This window comes from Pteronotus mesoamericanus, unplaced genomic scaffold, assembly GCF_021234165.1.
Source record: "Pteronotus mesoamericanus isolate MK-2021 breed Mesoamerican mustached bat unplaced genomic scaffold, CSHL_Meso_final contig_24, whole genome shotgun sequence".
Lineage (NCBI taxonomy): Eukaryota > Metazoa > Chordata > Mammalia > Chiroptera > Mormoopidae > Pteronotus > Pteronotus mesoamericanus.
In genome coordinates, this window is record NW_026555100.1 from 23171415 (window position 1) to 23199026 (window position 27612).

At 36.2% G+C, this 27612-nt stretch overlaps 1 protein-coding gene across 2 annotated transcripts in view; it reads right to left on the reverse strand.

Annotated features, from left to right (window-relative positions):
* Positions 1-27612, reverse strand: part of PRKG1 (protein kinase cGMP-dependent 1) — a 1177478-nt gene that overhangs the window by 619532 nt on the left and 530334 nt on the right. The gene's annotated exons all lie outside the window — the stretch shown is intronic.

Consider the following 27612-nt stretch of genomic DNA (forward strand, 5'->3'; position numbering starts at 1 on the left):
AGCAGAGATTATTTTTGTGTCCTTGGAGGTACCATAGTACCTGACCCATAGCGGACAATAATGATCAGGGTCAGCCTCTTTGATTGTAAGGTCTATGCAGCTACATAAGCTCAGTTTTTTGAGTTGCATCGATTCAAATTATCGTTATTAGCATGAATGGCATGTGGTTACTAAGATTTTAGTGGTGTATTTTTTTCTAGCTCTTTCCATCAGCTTTATTTTAATAATTTTCCCATGTATCTAAACAATTTTACAAAGCAATTTTAGAGAGATCTATTTTTTTTTAAATATTCACTTCTATTTCATTAATGTTTCATACTGGTTCTTCATAAAATCCTATTCTTTAAAAAAAAAGTCAAATTGATTCACTGGATTTATGTAAGATGGAAACGTGGAGATTCAACAAATGTAGACACAATTAAGTTAGTGGGTCAATCATTCTCCTACAAGGGCAAGCCTTTCAAAAACCTGTAAGTCTCTGGATCAACACGTTATGTTTTCCAACACAACTCTTACTATTACTTTCTAAAGTATCGCACATGCTGCTATAGGCCCTTGTGCTTTCTCCTGTGTGTGTCTATTATTGGTTTTCTACCCACAGGATCCTGAGTCACTTGACTATAGTCTGTATGAAACATTCTTGAAAAATAGTTAATTTATCTGTTTTGGAAATAAACAACTGACCAACCAGAAGATTCAGACAAATAAACAACTGATCAACCAGAAGATTCATTTAGTACCATTTGAAAACTTGAGATATGAAGAAATAGGAAATATTCCAAGGGATTTATCAGGGTATATAGTACTCTTAAATATTCCATTTAAAATAGGTCATTTAATCCTAGCCAGGTGGCTCAGTTGGTTGGAGCATTGTCCCATATACAAAAAGGTTGCCGGTTTGATTCCTGATCAGGGCACATACTTAGGGTGCATGTTTGATCCCCAGTTGGGGTGCATACAGTAGACAACTAATCAATGTTTCTCTTTCACATCGATGTCTCTCTCCCCCCAACTTCCTCTCTCTAAAATCAATAAAAGAACATAGCCTCATATCATTGGCTGAGGTTTAGAAATAAACAAATAAATACATAAATACATAAAATGTATTATATCTTCACATTGCAATTACTATTATTGACAGCATTTAAATAAATGGGTCCTTGAGAACTGAGTAGCCACATAAAGTTGTCAAGGATGATGTTAGAACCTCATGTGATTGGTAAGTAGGCACGAATGGAATGAGACAGCATACAAACATTCTCTGAGTAATGCTTTGCTAATAATGAATTAAAGGGCAATTTTAGAAGGAGGATGTAGTGATAACTACTTTTGATTTTATTCTTTAAAATTATGATTTTCCTTGAACTCTGGAAGGTTAGTTTAACTTTCTAGTGAAAAGAAAGTATATACCAGCTAGGGTAAGAGTGAATTTGAAAGGAAATTGAAAAATCACACTTTTGCTTCAGCCAAGATAAGTCCCATTAAAGAAGGCTGATTCACTCTAAGCTTGATCCAGGGACAACAAACAATCTTTCTGCCACCAGACAAAATAAGTAATTGGTCCTACTTTAAGCAGTCATTTTTTTCATACTTTCAACATACCAAGCAGAGAGATTGGTAGCTAGAGTCTGGTTCCGCCAGTGACAGCACTGACCACTGCTAGTTATAAATTCAGTTTGAATAGTACTATAGGGTCTCCTTTGTCAAAGGGCATTTGAGAAGCAATTTTAAAAACTAGCTGGTGGTGTTTACTTTTATCTGTTCCCTAGCTTTCAAATCACCAAACGGATGATTGCCTTAAAGTATCTTTCCAGTTTAGAAAACTGAGAAATAACACTGTCCTGAAAAGACAAATGGGAGAAAAACCATTACATTGGACAGCACCTTAAATCTTAAAAATATTCCACAAATTTATGAAAAATAAAGATCTGGATTAAAATGATAAGTAAACAAAGGCAGGGCTGAAGGAGGGGAAGACAGAGGAAAAGGGATTCTTGGTTGTTTTCTGCACTCTTCCCAATGGCCCGCTAAATACTGTTGTTGGAAGACTGCTGAGTTAATATAATTTTAATTATTATGCATTATGCCCCTTGTTTCTATTCCATTTCAGGTTACTTTTAATAATAATAATAAAAAAATGAGTTCCTGAGACTCATAATAACAGAATAGGTCACATAAGAAGAAGAGAAGAATCTACAGAGAGGAAGATGACACCACAGGCAAGTTTCTGGGTTCATTGAAAGTTGTGTTCATTTATTTGTAATCCATTCAAATCAATTATTTTTGAGTAGCAACCTCATGCTAAATATTGTTGTGCTTGGTACAAGGGATAAAATATTCAGCAAAAAGGTACATGGTCCCTGTCTTTGAAGATTTTATAATTTAGTTAAGGGACAGAAATCAGTCAAGTAATCACAAATAAAGGTAAATGATCTAAGTACTAATAGTAGAAGTATGTGTTCCCATGAGGGGAGAAAATTAGGTGAATTTGACCTGACCAAGGAGTTTAGAGAAGGCTTCCCTGGGAAAGTTATGATTGAGCTGAAATCAAAGAGAAGTGAGATGAGCTAGATCCTTTATGAAAACGACTTGCCAGAATTAATTTAGATCACTAATGGGGTCTATGGGATCTATGGAATTCCATTTCCACACATCCAGGAACATGGACTCATTTCATAGTTCCAAATCATTGTAAAACAGAAACGCATTTAAAAATCAGATCAGCCAACCTTTATATTTTTTCCTATCCAAGTTTTATAATTCCACAGCCCATGAGTTTTGACTGAGTCTAAAGCAAAAGGCCAAGGCAGTCCTGTAGTTAGGTCAGCTCTCTGTTCACTCTTTAGTGTGAACATACAGTCTACAGCATGCCATGTTTGACCACTTATGTGATCACACACCACCCCATTTTACAGGGCAGAGGAAGTCATCCAAGTAGCTCCAAGAGCATGACACACACCGTCCTTCTAAGCCAGGGTGGTGTTGGATGGTTGAATAATAATTTTCAAAACTGGATTAGATGACAGGGCAGTATGGATTACATGTAGGCTCAGTTGTTGTTCTGTGTGTGTGTGTGTATGTGTGTGTGTTTGTGTGTGTGTGTGTGTGTGAGAAATCTGAGGGAACATGACATCTGAGGTAACACAGATGAATGTGCAGAGATGGATGAAAATGCAGTGCTAATGCATCATGTTCATTGGAATTTTGACATGGCACTGAACTACGCACTAGTAATATGGGACAACCCAGCAAATATAGTATGTTTTGTAATATAACACTGATATCCCATTTATTTTGCATATTAAATTGTTTCCAGACTTTATAGCCACCTGTACAACATGTTCCAGAGTTAAATTTCACAAATCTTTAGTGGTGAAACTGACTTTTTTAGTACCTTATTTTCCTGGTAACATGCCATAGATATCACTCCAATTTACCTTGTCTAACTCAAATGTAAATAAATGGGTAGACTCTGACGTTGTCATCATTTTTAACAATATTTTTCAAAGATGGCCCCCTGACTACCTGCACCTGAATTATTTTAATATGTTGGTTAAAAATACAAATTTCAGAGCCCTATTCCAAATCTACTCAATCAGCTGTTTGAGAGTCCTGCATACACACAGTTCTAGCTAGTTTCATAATCAGTACTAACCCTGGCTGGCAGGGGCTGAGGTAAACCAGCTGGCAGAACCTGACATTAGACTTGGTGACATAAATCTAGTGTCCGGGCCCCCTGTCTGCCCACTGAGTTGCTTGTTTGCCCACTTTCAAGGACAGAGCTTCTGCCTTGGTTACTAAGATTCCAGTTCTGCTCCTGGAAGCAGGGCTTCAGCCAAACACTCTGGAGGAATGTTTGGTTCCCAAATAACCACCCAAATGCATAGCCATTCCATCTCCTTGAATTTTGACCCTGCCCCTTATGTTCCTTGCTACTATGTGTTTCTGTTTCAAAATGAGTGCAATTTTTCTCTGAACCAGATAGGTGAGCTATTTTCTACCTTTCTCATCTTACGGTACACATAAACTAACTACTAAAATTCTGTGGCACACCAAAAAAATATATTTTTTGCTGATTTGACAAAAAATAGGTATATTTTTATTTCATTCACACCAGATGGCTATTGTTGTGTTGGCTGTTGTCATTTTTTTATTTGACAATCTAAGGAAAAAAGAGGTCAGTGCCCCTGACTAAATAGTCAGATATTGCATGTTTTAACTTTTTTTTTTTTGCAGCACATCAGTTGAAAATCATTGAGATAGATCATGATGAACATAATTTATAATCAGTCACTTGCTAATCAAATATTATACACAGACAGGCAGCATAAATATCTGGGCAATTGTTAGAAACTGAGACCCTTAATCCCCAGCCGGACCCACTTGGTAGCCTGGTAATCCCTGAAACCTGTGAATGCTACTTCAGATGGTAAAAATTTAACAGATGTGACTAGGGATTTTGAAATTACACAGGATTATTTGGATGGGCCCTAATCCAGCCACAACTATCTTTATAAGAGAAAGGCAGAGGAGAAGAGTGATTTGGCCACAAATAAAGGGATGCCAGCAGCCACCAGAACCTGGAAGGTAAGGAATAGGTTCCTCCTAGAATTTACAGAGGGAGTACAGCCCACCTGACATCCAGATTTCAGCCCAGTGAAACTCATGTTGAACTTCTAGCCTCATGGACTGCAGGAGAACAAATTTCTGACATTTAAAGCCATGCAGTTTGTGGCAACTTGTTACAGCGGCTGTAGGAACCTAACACACTAGTGAATCAGATTTCATTTTAATAACATCCACAAGAGACTGATATTTACACTGGCAATCAGTGACCTAGACACAGCAGAACTCCCAATCAAGTTCAAGGTGCCCCCACTTCTTCGGTCCATTTAATTTGGAGAGTCAGCTTCTTTCTCAGGGGTCAGTCTACAGTTGGGTCAGTTTACCAGCTCAATTAAGATCAGTCACTGTTAATTCCAATTTCCATTTGACCACTTAAATGCAAACATGACTGCAGCTAAATCTCACCTAAGACACAAGAAAGGAAATATTTAATAACCAATTATCCGTTATCAAGTGGAGCTCGAAATTAGATACTGTTTTGGTCTCACTGGAGGGCATTACCTTCTTAAAGGACAGCAACATTTTTAAGACAATCTACTCCATATATGAAGAATTAATTATCAAAAACTTCATTGTTTTATAATATATAGACCATTTTAATAGTACTACAAAACCAAAATAGAATAAACAACATAAGAAGTGATGTCCAAGTTCCTAGTATATTCCCTGGAAATTGTGCCCATTTTTAAGTGGAATTGTGGCATTCTTCTGTTTAAATGATTCTTAGACTTTATTGAACTAAAAAGTTATTTTCTGACAAAGTGAAAGTATAATTCCCTAATCTGAATTTTTGTGAGGTTGATATCAATATCAATTATAAATAGTGATAACATTATAAACTTTGGAAGGCTAAAATGAGGAGCAAAGCCATCAGACTGTAGAGCAAAAAGAATTGCCCATTTTTCAAGGAGCAATAGCTGAAGCTGGTGGCTCTGCCATTCTGAGATTTATTATGCAATATTTGTGAGGATCATCTGAAACATGCATGTTTCCTTCATGAGGCAAAACATACAAACAGGCCAGGATATTTGAATTGGATGTTAGTCAAGGTTATTAAAAAAAAAAAAAGTTCTCTTTTGACAACAACGGCAGTAAGTCCCAAAAACTGATGCTCATTTTCCAATTAGCCAAGGGAGACTAAAACTCAGGGTGGGAAGGAGGGAAGGTAGCCTGGACCTATTATGAATGGATGGTGTCCGGCGTTCTTGATTAACCCTAGAAACAGACAACGGCCATGGAATCCTCTCATAGGACCCCAATGAATAATTCTGAATTCTGGCAGGCAGGAGATGGGCCTCTATCCAACTCTGTCAATAGGTAAGTATCGATTGTGGGACTATGATACAGATAGGAGGTCCAAACTATGGAAGTCGGCACAAGCACATAGTCCTGCTTCCAAATATTCTATTTTTTTAGGCTAGGAACTGAAATAATAAACCCAGAAATGAGAAGAAAACTAGCAGGTCCCACCTATGCACTGTGTCAGTGGTGAATATGGGTCTCATTAACTGCAGTGACTCACCAAATCATTCAAAAGCAATGGTCAGAGGCCTTTACTTCAGTTTCATCTTACCATTCAATCTTTTCAGCAATTCTTAATAGAGAAAGGGCAGCTTTTGTTTGCTCAAACCTTATTTTATTTCACCTCTAACCTTTAATCAAATGAGAAAAGGTCTCTACTCAATATTTTTCCTAGTCTGAGTCCTTTCCCAAGAGCCTGCAATTACAGAGATATGTTTCTTTGCAGACTAGGCTCTTGGTAGGACTGTCCAGCAGCTGACACGATACTCATTAACAATAGCAAGGCAAACCACAAGCTATATTGGAATGCATTTTTTTCCCCTAATGGGGGAAGAGAGGCTGTTGGGTTGCTGTTATTGAATTTGCATATGATCTTGAAAGGGGTTGTTACGTGGGAAGTGAAAGCATGTACCTGACCTGATGCAATGCAATCTAATATGGTTTGCTGGGAATATTTAAATACTGGACTCCCTAATTACAAAACCAGAAATGTTTTCCACAAGTGAAAATTTCTGGATCTATTTTTTTTTTTCCTAATTGAAAATCAGGCTATTGGAGCCACTGTACATCTAAGTAAGTATTTCAATGAGAATGAAAGATGAGTTTTCATCTTTCGATCTCAGATGAGTTTTTACTGGAAGAGGCTTTGTAACCCACCCCTAGCAACCTGCATCCCAGGTGGTACATTAGATTGCTGCTCATGCTAAGTTACTAGGTAAAAGCTCATTTCCTCAACTAGTCTGAACACCTACTGCAGGGCCGGTGGCAACTGTACTCTTTTCTATTGCCTCTAGTTCTCACAAAGTGCTAAGAACAGTTGCTGCTTAATGGATATTTACTGATTAGATGGATATCTACAAGAAAACCTTCAAAAATCAAGTTTAATTGCAAGTGTGCCACTTAAAGAAATTTTTGTTTGTCCAATGACAGAATTGATATTGAGTTTCTTGATTTTATAGGTGAGGTGGTTTGTTCTGTGGTAATGTAGAAGTGTTCCATGAATAGAGATGAATTAGTAACAAACAAGTTTTACATCTGAAACAGGGCTATGGATTTCTTCTTTAAAAGCTTTTTCTTGAAATTCAAGTAATATAAAATTATTTCCCTGTCTCGCATACACACACATTCACACACACACAGCTTTTTCTTACAAACTCCTACCTGCTGTCAAACCATATTAATGCAATTAATTCTACTATCCCTTCCCTGTACATTGAGAGTATCCCATCCATGTTAGCATTTTCCAAACCACTTAACATTCTGAATTTTTTAAAAATTAGTATTCAGTACAGGCTGGCAACTGTACATGTCCACATTTCTGGTACCTACCCATATTTGGCACAGAGTACATTCCAATAAAATTTTGAGGAAATGAACAAAGACACCTCATTTCCTTTCCCTTTCTCTAATTCATATTGGGGACCTAATACCACCCCATCCTTCGTGTCTACGTTACATTACACAAGGGGAACAGAAGGAAAGAACAATGCCTAGCGAGCACAAAATTAGCCCTAAGATTAATACACAGGTCCAGGCTTTATAGACCTCTATGCCTGAAGACACAGCTTTAGATGTCAGCCTCACACTCAGAGTGCTGACAGATACAGTTGCTTAGCAGTATTGTGGGGAAGAGAATGGATTTTACTAATGCATGAAACAAGTGCAGCTTTTTTATGCTAAACCATTAGTTTTTGGCAACAAAATCTCTGTGTGTGTAGACAGAGAAACATTTTCCTTGACAGAACAATCTTCTTTACTGGAGTAAACTATTCTTTTCACAATCTGAATGTTTGGAGAATGTATGCAAGTAAAAAGATTGATAATATTCTCCTTATGTGACATGTGACACCACAATAAACGACCTGTGGGAAGGCATGAAAATTAGCCAGAGGGTCCTAAGATTTTCATTCTGGTTCTAAGTATGCTGTGTAATCTCTCAGTGCAAATGGTACATGTAGGGGTGGGGAGATGATCTACCCAAGCCTGGATTTTGCCATTTATGAAAACAGAGAAGAAAATTCATTGATAATTGATGTTCCTCTGCTCTCCTACTAGAATCTAAATTTTCGAGTTTGACCTCCTGCATGTGTTTGTGACAGATGCTAAAAATAAAATAATTTCTCAAAATCAGTCAGTCACAACTATATTAGTTTGATCATCACTGAGCAGGAAAAATCCCACAAAACAGAGCTCTTAAGGGCCTTGAGAATTTATCTAACCTACCCTCATCAGCAAGTTGGGCTATGCCTAAATCATTCCTTGATGATCTTAGTTTTATCCTATTTTTTAAATCTTCATCCAAGGACATGCTTACTGATATTATAGAGGGGAAGGGAAGAATAGAGAGGGAGATAAATATCAATGTGAGAGAGAAATATAGATCAGTTGCCTCTCATGCACACACCAACTGCGGACTAAACCCTCAACGTATGTGTGTGCCCTGACTGGGAATCGAACCTGTGACCTTTTGATCTTTGACATGATGATCCAACCAGCTGGGCCACACCAGTCAGAGCTATTCTATTTCCAAGTAAATCCAAATATATCTCACAACTCTACATTTCTACTCATAGAAAATTTCTTTCTTGAATTCAAATGTGATAACTTTAAATTCTATGATTTTCTCTATTAATGGTAAATAGTATCAGTTTTCACCCTTTTACCATTTAACCTTCATTTTGACTTCCTGACTCCCTTACAAGTTTTGCACTTTAATACACAGTAGTATTTCCGAAATAAAAAGAAAAGGCAGGGTGTCTAGCCAGGTAAATGCAATATATATATAATTTATATATGTATATATAAATATATACGTATCTCTCACAAAAAACAAAATCAAATGTTGTATTATAACCCCAGGTTACCCAAATCTTTTGCTATGTATGCCAACTCACATGAGGGTTTGTTTTTTTCCCCCTTTTTACTTGTCTTGTAACCTTCACAGAAGTAGCTAGCAAAGTAGTAAGTACATAGCATTTGAATAACACCTTCTTCACAGTTGGCTATTCATGAATCTCCAGTTAACAATTTGCCAAAAAGTATCATTTCCTATCTAGCCAATGACAGGTACTGACACAAAACAATAGTTCATCTAGATGCACTTATATTAAGTTTTTATGTATGTAGCTAACAAAAACAAAAACAAAAACCACAAAATGTTAATTTATAATTTATTCAAAAGGTTTTACATTTAAAATATTCACAATATCATTGAAAACAAAGGTAAGTAACTATGTTCTTGGGCTACTTTCAAAGATGATTGTTTTTACTTCTATTACAGATTTCTTAGCTTCTAGACTGAAAGGTCACGTCACATTTGTTTAGTTTAGTTGCAGTTTACATGACACACAAAAAGAAACCTTTCTGATTACCTTCTTACTAACCAACTGCTATAGAGCTGATCACTTGAATCCCAACCCTTTGTTGATTTTCTAATTATAGATCAGATTATTTCAACCAAATAGCGGAACATATGTTCTTTTAGAAGTCCAATTATAGTCGCAATTTTTGGTTTTTCCCCAGAAGAAATCACCTATAAACCCTATGAGCAGTTCCCTTGTTAAAATGATAAAATCCATTTGGACAAGAATACTTTGGATATATAAACACCTTGAGAAAAACCAAGAAATACAGATATCTTGTATGATCAGAATCTTGTAAGCACATGGTTATCAAATCTATTTTAGGTTTTCTCTTCAGAACTTGAATTATTATATATAGGGCTAAGGTTCAGAAATACCATTTTAAACTGCAGCTGTTTTTTACATTTAAATTTACAGATCTCTCTCTCTCTCTCTTTTTTAAGACTTTATTAGTTTTTTGAGAGAGGAGAAGCAGAGAGAGAGGGAGAGAAACATCAATTGGTTGCCTCTTGCACGCCCCCTACCTGGGACTTGGCCGGAAACGCAAGCAGGTGCCCTGACCCGGACTGGGACCCATCCTCTAGGTTCTCAAGCCAGTGCCTAATCCACTGACCCACACGAGCCAGGACACAACTCTGTTCATAAATGAAAGATTCAAGATGCTTTGACCCAGAGGGAAAGATGAAATTGATAGAATTAAGCCAAAGGAGTGGATCAGAGTGTTTTCCAAGATGCACCAACAACAAAGTATGATGATAAGAAAAATATGCGCACTGTCTACTCAATGCCTAGGATAATGGCCAGAGAACAATTAGGACTCAAAAGATGTTTTCTGGTTGAATGAATGAACATGGTCTAGTCTTTGATAAGTGTGTCAAGAAATAGTCCCTCCAGAATACAGCCAATGAACTTTGCATTTAATTCAATCAACATCTCTCAGTCATTCTGTCTTTGACTTCCTAGTGATGGTTACCTTGGGGAAATTACAGCAGTTTAGCAATCATAACAAGGGAATAATTAAAGCAAATGTCTGGATCTTCTAGATATGTGTGAATCCAAATATATTTTGTTCAATTTGGACAACTCATCAAGGGTACTAAGAGTGGATGAATACTCTTTTGGTTTCTTTTTTTTTCCTCCTCTTGGTTTCTTAGGTCCACGGTCTCTCAAGTAATCCTCAAAAATAATTCTTTGAGGTAGTTATATTATAATTCTCACTTCTAAATGAGGAGACTGAGGCTCATAGATGTTCTGAAACTTGTCTAGGTCAAATCCAAAGTTTGTGGAGCCTGGATTAGTGGACTCAAAGTACTTCAAAGCCATTTCTCTTGTACCATGCTGATGGTTGAATGGTATTTAATGAAAAGCAAGCTACGTATGTGTAAATCTATGTGAGAGTAATCTTACTATCCTAAATTGTATATTGTTCCACACTAAAGCAACACTATACAATTATGCATAACTTTTTAAATATTTACATATTGGAATTCAAGGCAGATAAGCTGCTGCAAACTTTCCCTACTTTATTTTCAATAAGAGGCAAGAGTACCTTAGAAATATGGATTCTCTATGGACTTACTTTAATGTGTACTTGGCTTTGGGTAAGGAACTAAAACCCAGAAACATAATGAGGATTCAGTGTTTGAAATGGGTCATTTACTTCTCACAAATTATATAAATACACCTTAAGCAAGATTCAAACTGCTGCTGCTATTCATTATAGCTTTGATTCAGAACAGTTCCCTTTCTACAGTTCGATTCTTTATTTTTCCTTCTGGAAATGAAGCCCACGGTCTTTACCTTTGGAGAAAGTGGATTTAAATTATAGAAATGTTTCAACTAGAAGAAGCCAGCTCTTACATTTCTCAGCGGACAAAAATGAAGCTGTGCAAGCATATCACTTATAAAAAAGACTTAATAAATGAATATTGAAGGACAAAAAGAGACCCTGTTTAGTAATGTCTGAGTTAAGGATTTGTGAATTAATCAAAGAGTTGACTGTCATACTCATATTTATAAAACATTGCCACATCTAAATAACCATGTTTCTCTTGATAAATGCTTAGTCTGTCTTGAGGCTTGAGTCATGATATAGGTCAAGAACAGGGAATGCAGGCATATCCTTCTACTCATGCTTGAGAGTTGCTAGCAATCTAAATATATTCACTGAATTTCCCTAAGATTAGGAATATCTATGTCAACTATCTCTACTTTGTTAGTAATATTTAAATTGACTAGAAAATATGAACATAATTTGGGTATGAGACAGTGGGGAACATAACATAAATACTCTTAACAGTAAGAAAATTAGTTTCTTTGTAAACCTGTGCTCAGAAATTTTCTAAAGGTGCTCCTTTTAACATGTACAGCTCTGAGGTAAGAATGGGCACAGCCACTTTTCTTGAGGGGCTTTGCCACAGCTGAAGAAAGCTAGCACTTTAAGAAGGCTTCTCTAAACATGAAGGGAAAACAGGAAGGAAATTCTGTCGTTGCAGGGCACACCTATGCACACACACACAGGATAAAGTGTAACTTAGAAGGTTTCTGTTTTAGGCCTCAGTATAAGGAAACGCCCTATGATTACCTGTTTTATCAATTTCTTCTATTCTCACTCCACCATCTTACTCTGGGGTCCTCAACTCCTTTTGCCTGAAAGGCTATAGTAGTGTTCCCATTAGTTTCTTCCAATTCTCATCCATATGTCATCATCTTATACTAACTCTTTAAAACTACAGTTTCGATATGTCTATAAGCTTTCAGTGGCTCCCCATAGCCTAACACATTAAAGGCAAATGCTCTACCGTCTTGGCGTTCAAGGCTTCCACAACGCAATCGTCATCTGCCTTGCCTGCTTGTTTCCTAGTTCTCTACTCTGCGCTCTTATTTGAATGACTTTTCTTTTCCACTGTTCATATTTATTTATTCTTTTGCCTCCAGATAGAGCTTCTAATGCTAACCATATCCTCTCTTTATCCTTAAATCCTTAAATAAGACTTCTCAGTTTTGTTGTTGTTGTTGTTGTTTCCTTTCTTAATGACCCCAAGTATTTTACCAACTCATGCTTTCAATTCCTGTTAAGCGTATGCTTGGCTTGTCTAACCTGGGCATCCAGATAGACAGAAGCTCTATCTTTTCACTTCTGTCCTTTCTGAAAAATGACAGATAGATGGTAAGTGTGATAAGTCAGCTGAGATGACTTGGTTGAAGATACAATCACACTTGGTGTGTTTTCCATGTCATGGGCTTGAATTCCAAAACTACAGGCAATGAGAACCAGTATTAAGGTGGAATTTCTGTCAAGTAGAAATACAGTATGAGTTATATATATAATTTTAAATTTTTTAATAGCTACTTTAAGAAAAAGTTAAAAAAACATAAGGTGGAAATTAATTTAAATATATTTTCTTTAACCCAATTTGTCTAAAATATTTTCACTTAAACATGTAATTAATATAAAAATATTCATGAGATGTCATATATATGCATATATAAGTATGTATGTGTGTGTGTGTTTGTGTGTGTGTGTGTGTGTGTGTGTGTATGGCCTTTGAAATCTAGTGTGTATTTTACACCTATAGCACCTTATAGCACCTATAGTGCAGAGCTAGAGCACAGATAATCATACCATTGATAAATCAATTTCTCATTTTAAAAGAGATTGTATTCTTTTCTTTCCTCCTCAGATTACTCCTTTTTATTGTGTGTGTGTATATATGTGTGTGTGTGCATATAAATATATATATACTCACACATATATATATAATAATAGTTGTCCTAGATATTTCCTGATGTATATAAGTAAATGACCATAGAGGAATTTCCAGAAAGTAGGTAATGTACATTATACAGGCATTACCAAGCTTTCTTAAATAACCTTAAACCATTTTTAGGACATATTAAAACTAAGACTATTAGTTAGTTTTGAATAAATGAAACAAAACATCAAACTGATACTCCTTGAGAAAACGCAACAGGCAAATAGATCCACATGGAGCACAGATTTGTGTTGGAGTATTGCAACACTTCACCAAAATATTTTAACACCTGAAAGGTGCATAATCCTATTTTAATAATCCCAACTTTCCTTCTTTTTTGGATTTTATTTATTAATGTTTACAGGGGGAAGGAAGGGAGAAAGAGAGGGAGAGAAGCATCAATGTGTGGCTGCCTCTTGTGTCCCCCTACCGGGGCCCTGGGCTACAGCCCAGGCATGTGACCTGACTGGGAATCAAACTGGTGACATTTTGATTTGCAGGCTGGCACTCAATCCACTGAGCCACACCAGCCCAGGCCCAACTTTATTTCCCTTCCCAAACTGCTCTTCAGAGAGAGTTTAAGTGATAATTAAGAAGGAGAGACTAGTCATGAAAAAAAATGGTTCACTACTTGAATTTCACTGTTGACACGTCTTGTTTTTATAACTGTTGATGTTTATTTGCATCTTGCCTTAGTTTGTGAGCTTCTTGAAGATGGAGACCACGAGTCCTGACAAATGGAGATTTGATTACTTCATTTTAAAATGTACTTGTTTAGAAGGAAAAAGAACTCATGGGCATGGACAACAGTGTGGTGATTGTGGGGGGTGGGGGGAGATAAGGGGACTAAATGGTAATGGAAAAAAACTACAATGTACTCACTCAAAAAAACTCATTCTATCATGTGTATTCTTAGGGTCACTGGGGTAAATCACTCAAGAATAGAAAGTTACTAATGGAAACTAATCAATTTCACCTCACATGCCTAAATAATTCCTCTTTGTATCAGATGACTTTTACAGATTTCTAAAATCCAGCAGATTATATGATACTTTGGAAAGAGGTGTCTAGGTTTTGTCTTTGTCATTTCCTTGCCGAGCTATCTGATGTCAGTTTTTTTTCCCCCTTCTCTGAGCGTGTTTCAACTGTCAAATGTGCACAAAGAAATCTATTTTGCAAGATAATTCTAAGCCTAAATGGAAAAACATATGGACATATATAACTGAAATTCATTAGGTACTCCTTAGAGATTTGTTCCCTTCTCCTCAGTCTGCCCATTCTCTTTTCCCTCAGACACTCCATAAATGTCGACTTTGTTGAGTGTTGCCATTCCTGGAATTATGGTTTAATAGGATCTCCTGAAGATCCAGAAACATTCAGACTTGGGGACAAAACAGGAGTAGACTTTCTGGCACGACAATATACATGTAAGTAACTTCAGATTCAGTGGGAACGATGAGAGTGGGACTATAGGGCAATGAAAATGGATCTCTGTTGAACTTTGTTATCAATTACTCTAGGACTTTTCCTATCACTACTGTTCATACTACATATTTTGGAAGCTTAATTACACATTGCACTCATTTTAGATGGATGGTCTTGTAAATTAGTCATTTCTTCCTAACTACATACATTTTAATGTTTTTAAATGTGACAACCTAGTAATCTAGCTCACTATATTTATATACTATAAATGCCTAGTAATCAAGGTAGGCATTTATAAACCATTTTAGTTTTAACTGACTGACATCAGCAGAAGAATTCTAGTCAAACAAAGACTATTGTATTGTACTTGGCAAACAAGGTACACACCATAACAATGAGTTACTCAGAGGTTCTGTAGAGTTATTAAAGAAATAATGGAAACAAATTAATTAATGGAAACTAATTAATTCTTCAAAAATACCTAAAAAAATGTTACTCATGAGTGGGGGAAAAAAAGGAAATGGAAGTAATTTGACAACAAATGTCTGATTAAGTACTAATGTTAGGGATAGAATGTGTTCTGTGGTATTCCAGTTCTTTTTTTTTTTTTTTTAAGTTTTAAATTTATGGTTAGAAAGAAATGGAGGGAAGCAGAGAGGGGGAGAGACATTAATGTACGAGAGAAACATTGACCAGCTGCTTCTCACACACCCATAGCTGGGAACCTGTCTTGCAACCCAGGCATGTGTCCTAACCAGAAATCGAACTGGTGACCCCTTTGGTCCACAGGCCAGCGCTCAATGCATTGAGCCACACCGGTTAGGGCTCCAGTTCTTTTTCTAACTATAATTTATATCTCATTAAGAGCTGAAAAGCCCTAACAAAACAGGATTCTCATTTCAAACAAGTGAGAAAAAGTTCCCATACATGTTAAAAAATATGCCACACCATTAAATATTGTGAATGAATCCTACAAAACATGAAAGCTTTATAGCAAAATTTAGTTTGCCTATGCTGCATTACAGTATATATGCAAACTTAAAGAATAATTTATCTTATTTGTATTAAGACAATTTTCTGCCTCAGTTAACACTGTTCCAGTAATTGTTTCAAAGTTAACTTGACTTTTGCTCATATAATTTTAAGCCATTGAAGACCAGGGTAAATAACATACTTGTACAGCATATTCCACTTAAAGAAAAACCAATTTTATTATCCCCTATACTGCTTTTTCTGCATCTCTCTTTGTTCCTAGTTGAAAGTTTGCTAGGTATGCATAATTAGTTCCTCTTTTGTGCCAGAAGATTATCAATGATACTGTCATTGTCTGATCAACTTTGCATCCTCCATAACAAATAGCACAGTTACTTGGAAACACACACAATACCACTGAAGGAAGATCATTAGCACACAGTGATTTCCACAGTTACATATTGAAGTACCAAGCACTGTTCTAGGTGTTGCAGGTAGAGCACAAACAAGACCAACAATCCCTGTCTTCATGGTACTTATTTTCTTATTTTTACTGGGCAGGTAATGCTGGTCAAAATAGAAAATAAATTAATAGTTATGAAATAAAGAAGATATTTTTAGCTCTTAATAAATGCTAGAAAGAAAGTGAGAGAGGATGATATGTTAAAAAGTGAGTTGAACTGGGGTAGGGTGTACTTTACTCAGGTGATTAAGAAAGGCCTCTTTGAAGCCAAGAGAAACCCAGAAATGAATGATGAAAAGGTTCCAAGAAAGACCATTTCAGGAGGTAGAAATATTTTGTACAGAGACCTTGAGGCGAGGGTCATGGATAGCGAGAACGCCTTGTACAAAATGGCATAGTATTTTCATATAACTTAAGTAATTATCTCATACATTTTAAATCACCTCCAGATTACTTATAATACTTAATACAATACAATCTAAATAGTTGTCATACTGTATTGTTCATGGACCCACAAACAAAAAGTCTATGCATGTTCAGTTCAGAAGCAACCACTGTTGGCCTAACTGCATAGTACACTTCAGCAACAGCGTATTTTTGATCTATAGTTGGTTGAATCTGTGGACACAGAACCTACACATACACAAAATCAATAATCTAGAAAATAGGATATAACACATATCCCTTAATAGGATCATGCTTGTTTAAAAGTATAGAATGCAATATACAACCCTAAAAATATTGTACTTCTAAGCTTTTTTTCATATAGAAAGAAGCCTATGATACATTATTGAACAAAAAGTAGTTTACATAACCATGTGCATAGGTAAGGTGTTATTTATGTAAAATTTTTTGCCAATATATATGAGCCTGCTTATAAATATAATGTCTTGAATGATACATATAAAAGTTATAAATTTGGGTTGAATTTATAAAATTTGGTGGTCAAGAATTTCAGTTCTGAAATCAGATGTCTAAGTTTAAATTTCTACTACTTAAAAAATGTTTCATTGTGGGAAAGTTATTTAACCTCTTGAAGTTGCCATATTATAATCTGTAATATAAAAATAATAATGCCAACCTTAAGTTGTAAAATTATAGCTAAATTTTATTATGATTAATAAAACATTACTGAGTGCATAGCAATACCTAAGTAAATATCTGTTTTTATGGTGTTTCTTTATTATATTATTATAATGGTGACTATCTATTATTTTATATGATCTACCTTAAAATTTTTTAAATACAAATTTAATGAAAAATTACAGATTGATTACATCATTAACATTTCAACATATTTAAAAATTATTTTATGATTAATATATTAGAATTAATATTTCTTCTCAACAGTCAGCAGCGCCCAGCAGCTCATAGGCCAGCCTGCTGCTCCTACACCCTGCCCATGCGCCCTCCCAGCAGCAGTTCCCACATCTAGTTTCTCCTCCTTCCAGAACCAAAGCTGCTTTTCCAAATGGCCCCGTCCTTGAAAGTGTACAATTCCTTAGAAGCTGAAGAACAGTCCTGTGTTAAGGGTTTATGAGGCCATGGGTGGGCTAATATAGGAAAGTGGGGAGTTACACACATGTAAATATGCTTGTTGATTATGATCCAATATAGTTTTTATATATTTACTTTACCATAGCTGTCCTGATAGCTAAGGATGAATGGAACTAGTTACAATGAGTTACATATATCTCCAAGAAACGAAGAATTGAGTCTTCCCACTGACCAAATTAAAGTTACAACACCTCAGGCCAAATATGAAACTAATTTCTGTGGTGTTCTGGAAAGAATTATCTGAATCCAAGAAGTGATTCCTATGGTAGAGATTTCATTTACTGTAGTAAGCTGTTGAGTAATTAAAAAACAGTAACAAAACATTAGCAGCGCCATAGCGTACAAGTCAAATTGCCTACTCTGCCCTCGGGTAGTGTTGGTTTTATTTGGTTCTTATTCTAGACTACTACTTTTTGGAGACACCTAAACAACAGGCCAACTTTGCATTGAATAAAAGTAAATGAAAGTGAAAAGAGAAGACTAAAAGAAGCACTTTAATTGTGGATTGTGATCCTTCTTGTCACTTTGTAAAAAAACAAAAATCTTTGTGAGCCCACAGTCATTGGACACTCTGAAAAAAAATACAGGCAGCCCGTACTTTAATAAACTTTTGAAACCCTGCTCACTGTCTCGGTACTGCATGTGTCCCTGTGTATAGTGTTCCTTTAGGGACCCACCGCTCTCACATTACCCAGGAGCGGCAGGAATTTAATGAACCACCAGCTTTTAAAATAAAGTATCAAGACAGAACAACCTATTCCTTGTAAGTGATTATATCACCTCTAATGTTATCAAAAGATCAGAGGAAGGGGCTGATAGTTAGTTGTCCCTCCTGCCCTCACCATTTACTCCTCCAAAAAGGTCCATTCCTATAGCATTTGTCTCCACTCTTTTGTTCCCCAAATGTGAACAAGTATAAGCAAGAGGTGCTCATATTCTCAACCCAGAGCCTGCCTTGTGATCTCACGCATATAAAATGTGCTTCAGATTTCTTAACTGAGAAAGTTAGAAAGTCCATCTTGTTACTGTTTTCTACTGCCTCAGTCAAACATGGTCTGAAAATACTAAGTGGAAAGTTCCAGAAATAAAAAAAAAATTCCTGTTATAAATGGTTCACCCTGCTGAGTAGCATGATGAAACCTCACACAGTCCCAGTCCGGGTCGCCCAGAACACGAGTCATCCCTTCGTCCAGTGTATCCACACTGTGCCTGCTACCCAGCTGATTGTCACTTAGTATCTATTGCAAGTATCAGATCGACTGTTGCCCTGTGTCAGTACTTGAGTTCCAGTCACCTTGCAATAGTCTAATACTTCATCAGCGCCTGTATCATTCACCTCACTTCATCTCATCTTGAAGGTATTACATCATTTCACATCATCACAAGAAGAATGAGGGTGAATACAGTACAATAAGATACTTTGAGAGAGACTGCATTTACATAACTTTTATTACAGTGTATTGTTATACTGGTTCTTTGTTTTTATTATTGTTGTTAATCTCTTACTATGCCAAATTTATAAATTAGACTTCATCATAGGTATGTAAACACATATATGTATAGGTGTGAACACCGTTGACGCAGGGTTTGATACTGTCCCTGGTTTCAGACGTCCACTGCGGGTACCGGAATGGATCCCCTGTTGGAAAAGGGGGGCTCCTGCACTTCTTTTAATATTTATTACCAGCTGTGTGCTAGACACCATCCTACAAATTTAACAAAGAAATTAAGGCTCGGAGAGATTAATTAACTTGGACAAGATGACAACTTGTTAACAATAAAAATGAAGCACTAGGGAATGAGTTTCTAAATCCCTAAACCAAACAGGTCTGAAGGCTCTATCAGTTGACAGGAACAGAGTTTATCAGAATGTTAAATATTACCATTGCTGTTGTTACGATTTAGAGATGCTACATGGTTTATTTTTCCCTCATATCTCCCTTTTCATAGCAGTGAGTGATTGAAAAGCATTGCTGGAAACATTTCAACTTTTAAAATGCCAACCAAAAAGACCATAGTAATCATGTACCTTCCCACTGGGAATTTTAAAATTAGTTATAACATCCAAACCTACTTAAATTGGGTCATATTTACAATTGAATCACTTTTTGTCAACTTCAATAATGAAAAAAAAAATTTAACCAAAATGAAAATGTAAATCATGCTGTCTTTCCAAAGCATCAGGATGTAAACCACACAAACAAATCAAGGAAGTATCTATTCAATAAGCAGTTGGCATTGACTTCAGGTATGAATCAACATGCTTTCTTCAAAATTTTTTACTGGAAAGTGTTTTTAAATTCTTGGGACTTCAACTGACAAAAAGTAAAGTTGCCCTTCTTTTGAAAGCATTTAGAAACTTAACATTTATAAGTGTGTGAATATACACTCCATTGCCTAATATCTCTGTAAGCTGCTAAGTGCTTCTTGTCTACTGCTAGTCAAGAGAAAGGAAATCTAAAATGCTAAAGAAGTGATCACAATCCAGCTTAATGCTAATCCAAAAACAGTAGTAGTAACTGTCATGACACACAGAAACTGTTTCTGCTTTAAAATGGACATGCGTACTCATTTTTGTTCAATGTTCACTGAGCATAAATAAAAATGCCTTTACCAGGTTTGACATTTAAAGTATTTCTGCCCACTACCAGAGTACTTTGCACGCCCTAGCCAAAGAAGGATCTAGATTTTGTGGGACCTGAAGTTTCTACAATTTGGGGGATGCTCTTTTAGTAAAAGAATACTAAATTGCGAGTCCCAAATTACACACTGGGCTTTGGAAGTGCCTGGGCTCTGAGTTTGTTTTATTTGCTTCATGGAAAATTGACTTTTGTCTCCAGCAAAAGATTTTTTTTTCCATCTTCTGGCATTCACTGATGAAAAACATGCACCTGATTTGTTTGCAAAAGAACCATTACAATCATTTTATGGGAGAATTATAATGAATGTTAGTAAACCAATTTCAGCCAATCAGGAAGACAATTTACATATTAGTCAGAGTTCAATTATGACATTCTACTTTTAGTAATTAAATACAATGTGTATCAATTCTTATTTGTTTCATACTTAGCATTCTAAAGGGAAGGGGAGAGTCAAGGAACATATAGCAAGGACTCATGGACAAAACCAAAGGGGAAGAGCTGAGGGAGGGAAGGAGGGAGGGGGCAAGGGAAAGTGGTGGGGGGTAGGCAGAGACAAATGTATTTGAAAAAATAAGTTAAAAAAAAAAAGAATGCAGAGCAATACACCTAAGTTTACCGCATAGTTAAGGGTGTGTTTGTATTTACAGGCTAGCAGAAAAAAAAAATCTAAGGGATGGTTCTAGCTCTGTGAATCAGGCTTAGCAGTTTATTAATCAGGGTGTAAGATGAGGTAAAGAGGTAAAGAGATAAAGAATTGACTCATTTAATCAAAATATTTGGGCTCTTTATAAATAGTATGAGGTTAGAGTAATATCCCTAAATAAATCCTGATATTCTAGGAGAATCAGAGTTCTATGAATTAGGGAAATGAGGCCATTACTTGCACTTTTAAGTCTTAAGAATCCACCATTGTCTAAAAATTTTCAAGTCACACAAAGGAGTCTTTCCATGTGTATTGCAGAATACCATCAACTCCCCCATTGTGCTTGGTGCATTTGTATGCAGTTGACTTTAGAATGCCTCCTTCTCAATTCCAAAGAGAAAGATAATAGAAACAGCATGTTGCAATGGAAAAAAACACTAGGATAGGCATTAGAAAAATTAACATCTAGTCCAGTGGTTCTCAAGCAGTAGCACATACCGGAATCACTTGGAGAACTTGTTAAAGCACAGATTGCTGGGACCCTATCCCCAGAGTTTCAGCAGGCCTAGGGTATAGCGCCCACATACATGCATTTCAAATGTGTTTCTAGGTGATACTGATGATGCTGCAGAAACTACACTTTGAGAACCAATGATGTAGTCCATTGTGTGGCTCTATTTTTCATATGCAAATGGGGATGTTGACCTGGATGAAGTCTAAGGTACCTTTGAGCATTACATTTTATAATTCTCTGATTCCAGCACATTGCCTAGGGCTAGATAGACCTAGAAATCCCATTCCTTTGCATTAATTAAAATTCTCTAGTGCTGTCTGTAAAATATAAAAGGCCACTTAGTCTTAAACTATAATTTCCTTTTCTTACTCTATAAGAATGAAATCACACTAATATATTTTTCTTATTGAAAGACTCAGTGTAAATGCCAAAATTTCACACAGCACAGTATATGTCTGACAGAGCAATTTCTAACAGCTCAGATTTTAAGATTGGAAGAATAGTCAGGAAATATTCAAAAGAACAGGCTTTACTCAGAAATTTATAGATGTAAAAATGGAAACCATCAACATAGTAAATTGCTTTTGGGAAATTAAAAAAAATTTGTATGTTCAAATGTGACAATCTCAAATTGTTTTATACTTTTTTTTTGTTTTGCATTAAAACAGCAAAATATTAAACTTGATGTTCTCTTTTTCTTTCTTTCTCCCTTTTTTTCTTCCCTCTTTTTTCCTCCCTCCTCCCCTAAAGAATTTCCTATGCCTTTTGGTAAGCCAATATGAAGTTTTATGCCTGTAAGTTTTTTCAGCGCCTTCAGCAAACTGATTTCACATCTCTCTGACAGGTGAAAGTTCATAATAACACACACACACACACACACACACACACACACACACACACACACACCCATTTCATTTGATAAAGTACCAGTGGAAATTCAAGATATGCTGTACTAAAAATTAGAAATCGTTCCCCGCTATAAACTATAATCTTCATGATATTCACCATGCGTATTTATAAAAAGCATTTTTATATTCCTAATTAGGTGTAACAAGAAATCCCTCCTATCAATGCGGTCCTTTTAAAAAATATTACCTAATTTTCAGCATGAGTCCTAAATTCTAGCTGCTTATATCCATGACCTCATGAAAATATCCTTCTATTTCTCTTAAAGTAGCCTGCTCCTCCTTATAGTCCTCTCTTATACCATCCTCTTTCTCCTAGGCTCACTCCTTGATAGAACACCAGTATCATTTTACGTTTACATAGTAATTGGTGATCATCACAAAACCTTCACTAGTGACATCTCTTTAGATTCTCAGAACAATCTAATGGGTAATCAGGACAAGTACTATTATTCCTATTTTATTGATGAGAAAATAATACTTTTGAGATAATCACACATTTAGATATCCTAAATGTAGGACTTGGTTGTCTTCTAATTCTGTCCTTTTTGATAAGCTTCCCATATTTTTAAAAAGTGAGACTAAGAATAACAATTTTTATAACAATTATAAATATCAGCTAACACTGAGTGAAGATTGCTACATATTAGCCACATAAACTCTGACTCTCCTAACAACCTTAGTTATTAGGGGACTAATTATGGATGAGCAAATCAAGGGCAGAGAATCTAACTTGACTAAGGGTATGCGCTAGTAAATGGTGAAGCCAGATTCAAACTCTAGCAGTGCCACCCCAGAACCTGTACTAGGGGATACGCAATCTAATCTATAAATATATTTATACACATATTATCTCACAAATAGAAATGTGCATACAATTTGGCAAAGCTGAGAGATCCAAGTTTGGTGGATTCAACTTCTATAATAAATCTACCCAACTTCAAAACCATACAGGGACTGTAGGATAACCCAGTGTAAAAGAAAACAAAGGAGAATGACTTAAAAAGAAGTAGTGATATTTATTTTTCTGGCTCCATTTTGATACCCCATACATCAATTTTGAAAGGATACCCATATTTCTAGGGTAATCTATTTCCAGGGTAATCAGGAATTTTTTCCCCCCAAAAGCCTCCTAAAATAGAGACTTAAGAGAACATTCAATAAGTCAAAGTAACGACGGTTTAAGTATGTAACTTGGCACTTGTGACAAAAAATACACACACACACACACACACACGCACGGCTCATTATACCTCCTGTTTACACCTTACTCTTATAGCATATATATTTCAGTTTGGGTGATTGTTTCAGGACTAGAGTCTTAGTTATCACATAATTTTATCAGATTTAGATTTATCTATCAAGAACAAAATCAAAGTACTCTGAGAAAATCAAAGCTATAGATGAGCAGCTGGCAATTAAATGGCTTATACTGTAAATATACCCTAGTAGCCAGAGTTACTTGCCTACTATGTGTCAGACAGAGTTGTCAGTATTTATATGCATTATTTCATTTGATACAGCAGCCGTCAGGGAAGCGTATTGTTAAATCAAGAGCTAATGAAACAAATGCAAAGAAATCATATGGTTTGTCTAAGGCAATGTGACTATAGTTTGGTTAGGTTTCTGAAGCTTAGATTGCTTTGGTCTGAAAACTAGACCCTCCACTTAGTAGCTGAGTGACCCTGACAAATTGCCATACCATTTAAGATAAAGTTTTCTCATCTTAAATAACAGCACCTGCATCAAGCATTGCAACTCAGATGAGTTAAAATATATTAAGTATGTAAAGCACTCGCACAGTGACCAGTACACCAAACGTATTTTTAAAAGGATAGATTTATTACTGCTACTATAATTTTATGGTTAATGATGTAGCCCGATATAGAAAGTAGATTGCCTTTGTCATTCATGTACTCAACAAAGAGTCCAAAGTCAAGCATATTTTCCCCTGTGTTTCGCTGCCTTAGGAAATTAGGACAAAGAACATCAAACGCTGATTAGTAAGAGGCCATCCCTAGGGAGGCAAATTTTCTTAATTTTGTCAGAGAAAACACCACTTCACTCTGGCTTTTAGCTCCTACTGTCTTCTAGTCTTAGCCAACAGCAATTGGTTGTGCTCTCCAAATATTTAGTTAACTCCTGACATGAAATACATATGAGTTTGAACAAGAGGAAAGTTCAACATAAAATTAAGACTCTTTTAAAAATATAGGTACACAGCTAGCAGTCCTCAAACATTGGAAAGTCTTTTTATATTGCAAATGGCCTCTGAATTACCCTCTTTTATCTCCTTGCCTGCAGATCTGCACCTGGAATAGCCTTGTCAGCCCTGCCTCCGGTGACCCAGCATCACGGCCTTCCTATCCAGTAGCCACTGCTTCCTTACCACGCCCTGCTGATTTCACACTCCTTACAACAATATGGTCGCCATGACTACCTCCAAGTCACCCCTGATTATTACAAGGTGACCAAATACTTTGTAATTATGAGATATACTAGCTTCTTGAAATCTTCATTTTCCCTGCAGTCTATGGAGTGTTAAGAAAGAACAAGGCAAGAAGCAAAGATACTGCTAAGAATGCTTAAACCGCTCTGGACAATGTTTTCTTGTTTGTTTTGTATTGGGGGAGGGGACATTAAGATAAAAATCGTTTGCTGTACATTTTGAAGTTAAATTTTCGCATTCAATACTTGCTTTAAAGTAACTGAAATAGAAAGTCTCCCTCTTTCTAATTAAAAAGTCAGTACCTGCGCAAACTAAGTTTACAGTTGAAAAAATATGAGGAAATAGGATTAAAATAGTTTCTATGGTGCTCTACTCTACTATGGACCAGTTATTCCTCAGAAGAAACAGTCATGGGATTATCTTCTATCAAGTTGAGGAATATTTTTCTTGTACATGTATATACATTTGAATCAGAAAAAGCTGCAAATAAAATAAACTGTCATCTTATTCCACTAATTAGGATAATACTTATTATCCACAAGATGAGGGTCAGAAATGTTCATCAAAGGGAAGACATGAAAATGCCTAAGTCCATTTTGCAACTTCATTGAAGTATTTTTTTTTCTGGGAAGACAAATCATGACTCAGCTTCTCAACTAAATCATACATTTTCTTTCCAGATTAGCAGCTCTTGTTGTTTTTCTGTGCAGGGGGAGAAAATTTCTCCAACAATGATGTCACCCACAAGCAGAAAGGCAAGAGAGGAGCCCAGAAGAAGTTCTCTCCATCAAACTTAGGGTCTAGTATTTGCCAGTGCTTGAAAAACTGCAGATGACGTGCTTTAAGATACCAGTTTGGTGAACAGGAAGACGCTTGTCAGAGGGGAGGGGGATCGGGAGACTGGGTGAAAAGGTGAAGGGATTTAAGAAGTACAACTTGGCATTTACAGGATACTCGTGGGGATATAAAGTACAGCATAAAGAATATAGTCAGTAATAGGCTAATAACCATGTATGGTGCCAGGTGGGTACTGAATATATCAGGAGAAAGACTGTAAAGTTTATCATTATGATATATACCTGAAAGTCTAAAACTAATACAAAATAATACGGAATGTAAACTATAACTAAATTCATTGCAGCCCAACTGGCCATCAGCAGATGAGTGGATAAAAAAAGCTGTAAATGTAAAACTGGTGCATTTACACATGGAATACTATTTAGCTATAGGAAAGAAGGAAATTGTACCCTTTGCAACAGCATGGATGGACCTAATGAGCATTATGGTAAGGGAAATAAGCCAGTCAGAGAAAGACAAGTACCATGTAATTTCACTCATATGTGGAATCTAATAAACAAAAAAACTAACAAGCAAAATAGAAACAGACATAGATAGAGAACAGATTGACAGCTCTCAGAGGTGAGGAGGGGTGCGGGACTGGGTGAAAAGGCTGAAGGGATTAAGCCAAAAACAAAAAAACCTCATAGACATAGACAACAGTATGGTGATTAACAGAGGGAGAGGGGGTCGGGGGGAAGTAGAAGAGGCTATAAGGGGGATAAATGGTGATGGAAGGAGATTTGATTTGGGGTGGCAAAGACACAATGCAATATACAGATGATGTCTTATAGAATTGTACCCTTGAAACCTATATAATTTTATTAACAAATTCAATAAAAAAGTAAAACAAAAACAAAAACAAAAAAACAACAACAAGCCCTGGAACTTAAAAATGAAATTTTAAAAAAAGAAAAAAAAAAGTGTAATTTTTGTTTGTTTTTTGTTTTTAATGAGTAATGGTATTTTGTACTACAGCTGGCTAAGTCTTGTAATGTAAAACTCTTAGTTCCTCTTTTAGGAGGATGTACCAGGGCAAGTAAAATCCCCCTGGGCAATGTGGTTTTTCCTGACTGCTCTGATGTACAAACTTTAATCTGATGATGAGAGTGCTTTCTGATAATCAGCCTTGCTTACTCAGAAGTGTCCAGGAAGGCAGATGGGCTTGAATAGGAAAAGGTCCCAGTGGCCTGTGGTCAGCAGTGGCTTCCTTTTGCTTTTGGCGCCGCAGGTCTAAGGGGCTCATCTTTCCCCCCAAGATGCCAGCCTAAGAAATGTCTCATACTTCAAGTAAGAAGGAAGGGACATACATGTTCAAAACATAAACGGACTGACAAATTTTAGTACAAATAAACAACAAAACTCTAATAATTAATTTGGATTGGATCTGACTTATAAAACCCTTTCTTCAAATTGCTTACACTATTCAGTATTTTTTTTTTGTCCAACAGGATGTTCTTTCCCAAATTAATGTATCCATTTATAGTGAGAGACGAACAATGAGTGGTCCACAGGACAATGCCTAATCCCAGACTCCATACCTTTGTCTAAAGAATTGTCTGAACGCCATCTCTCCACAGCTATCCCCAAGTCCTACTCATTCTTACACTGTTCATAAGTGTCCTCTGATCTCACCTCTCATCACACTCCCCTTTTCTCACTCTGGGCCCAGCCAATCTGTCCCTCCTGCTGCTTCTTTCTCCATCTAATCAAGCGTTTCTTTCTCAGAGTTTTTGATCCTGTGTTCTCTATGCCCGCAACATCGTCCCACCCATAGCTAGCTCTTTATATTTAGTTCTCTGTGCAAATGATAACTCTTCAGAGATCTCTGCGCTATCTTACTTGCACACTCCAAACCCATCACTCTGTTGCCATTCAGAAAAATTATTCTTAAAAATGTAAACTTACTCTGTGTATCAGCTACTAAAATGCTCCTTCCCA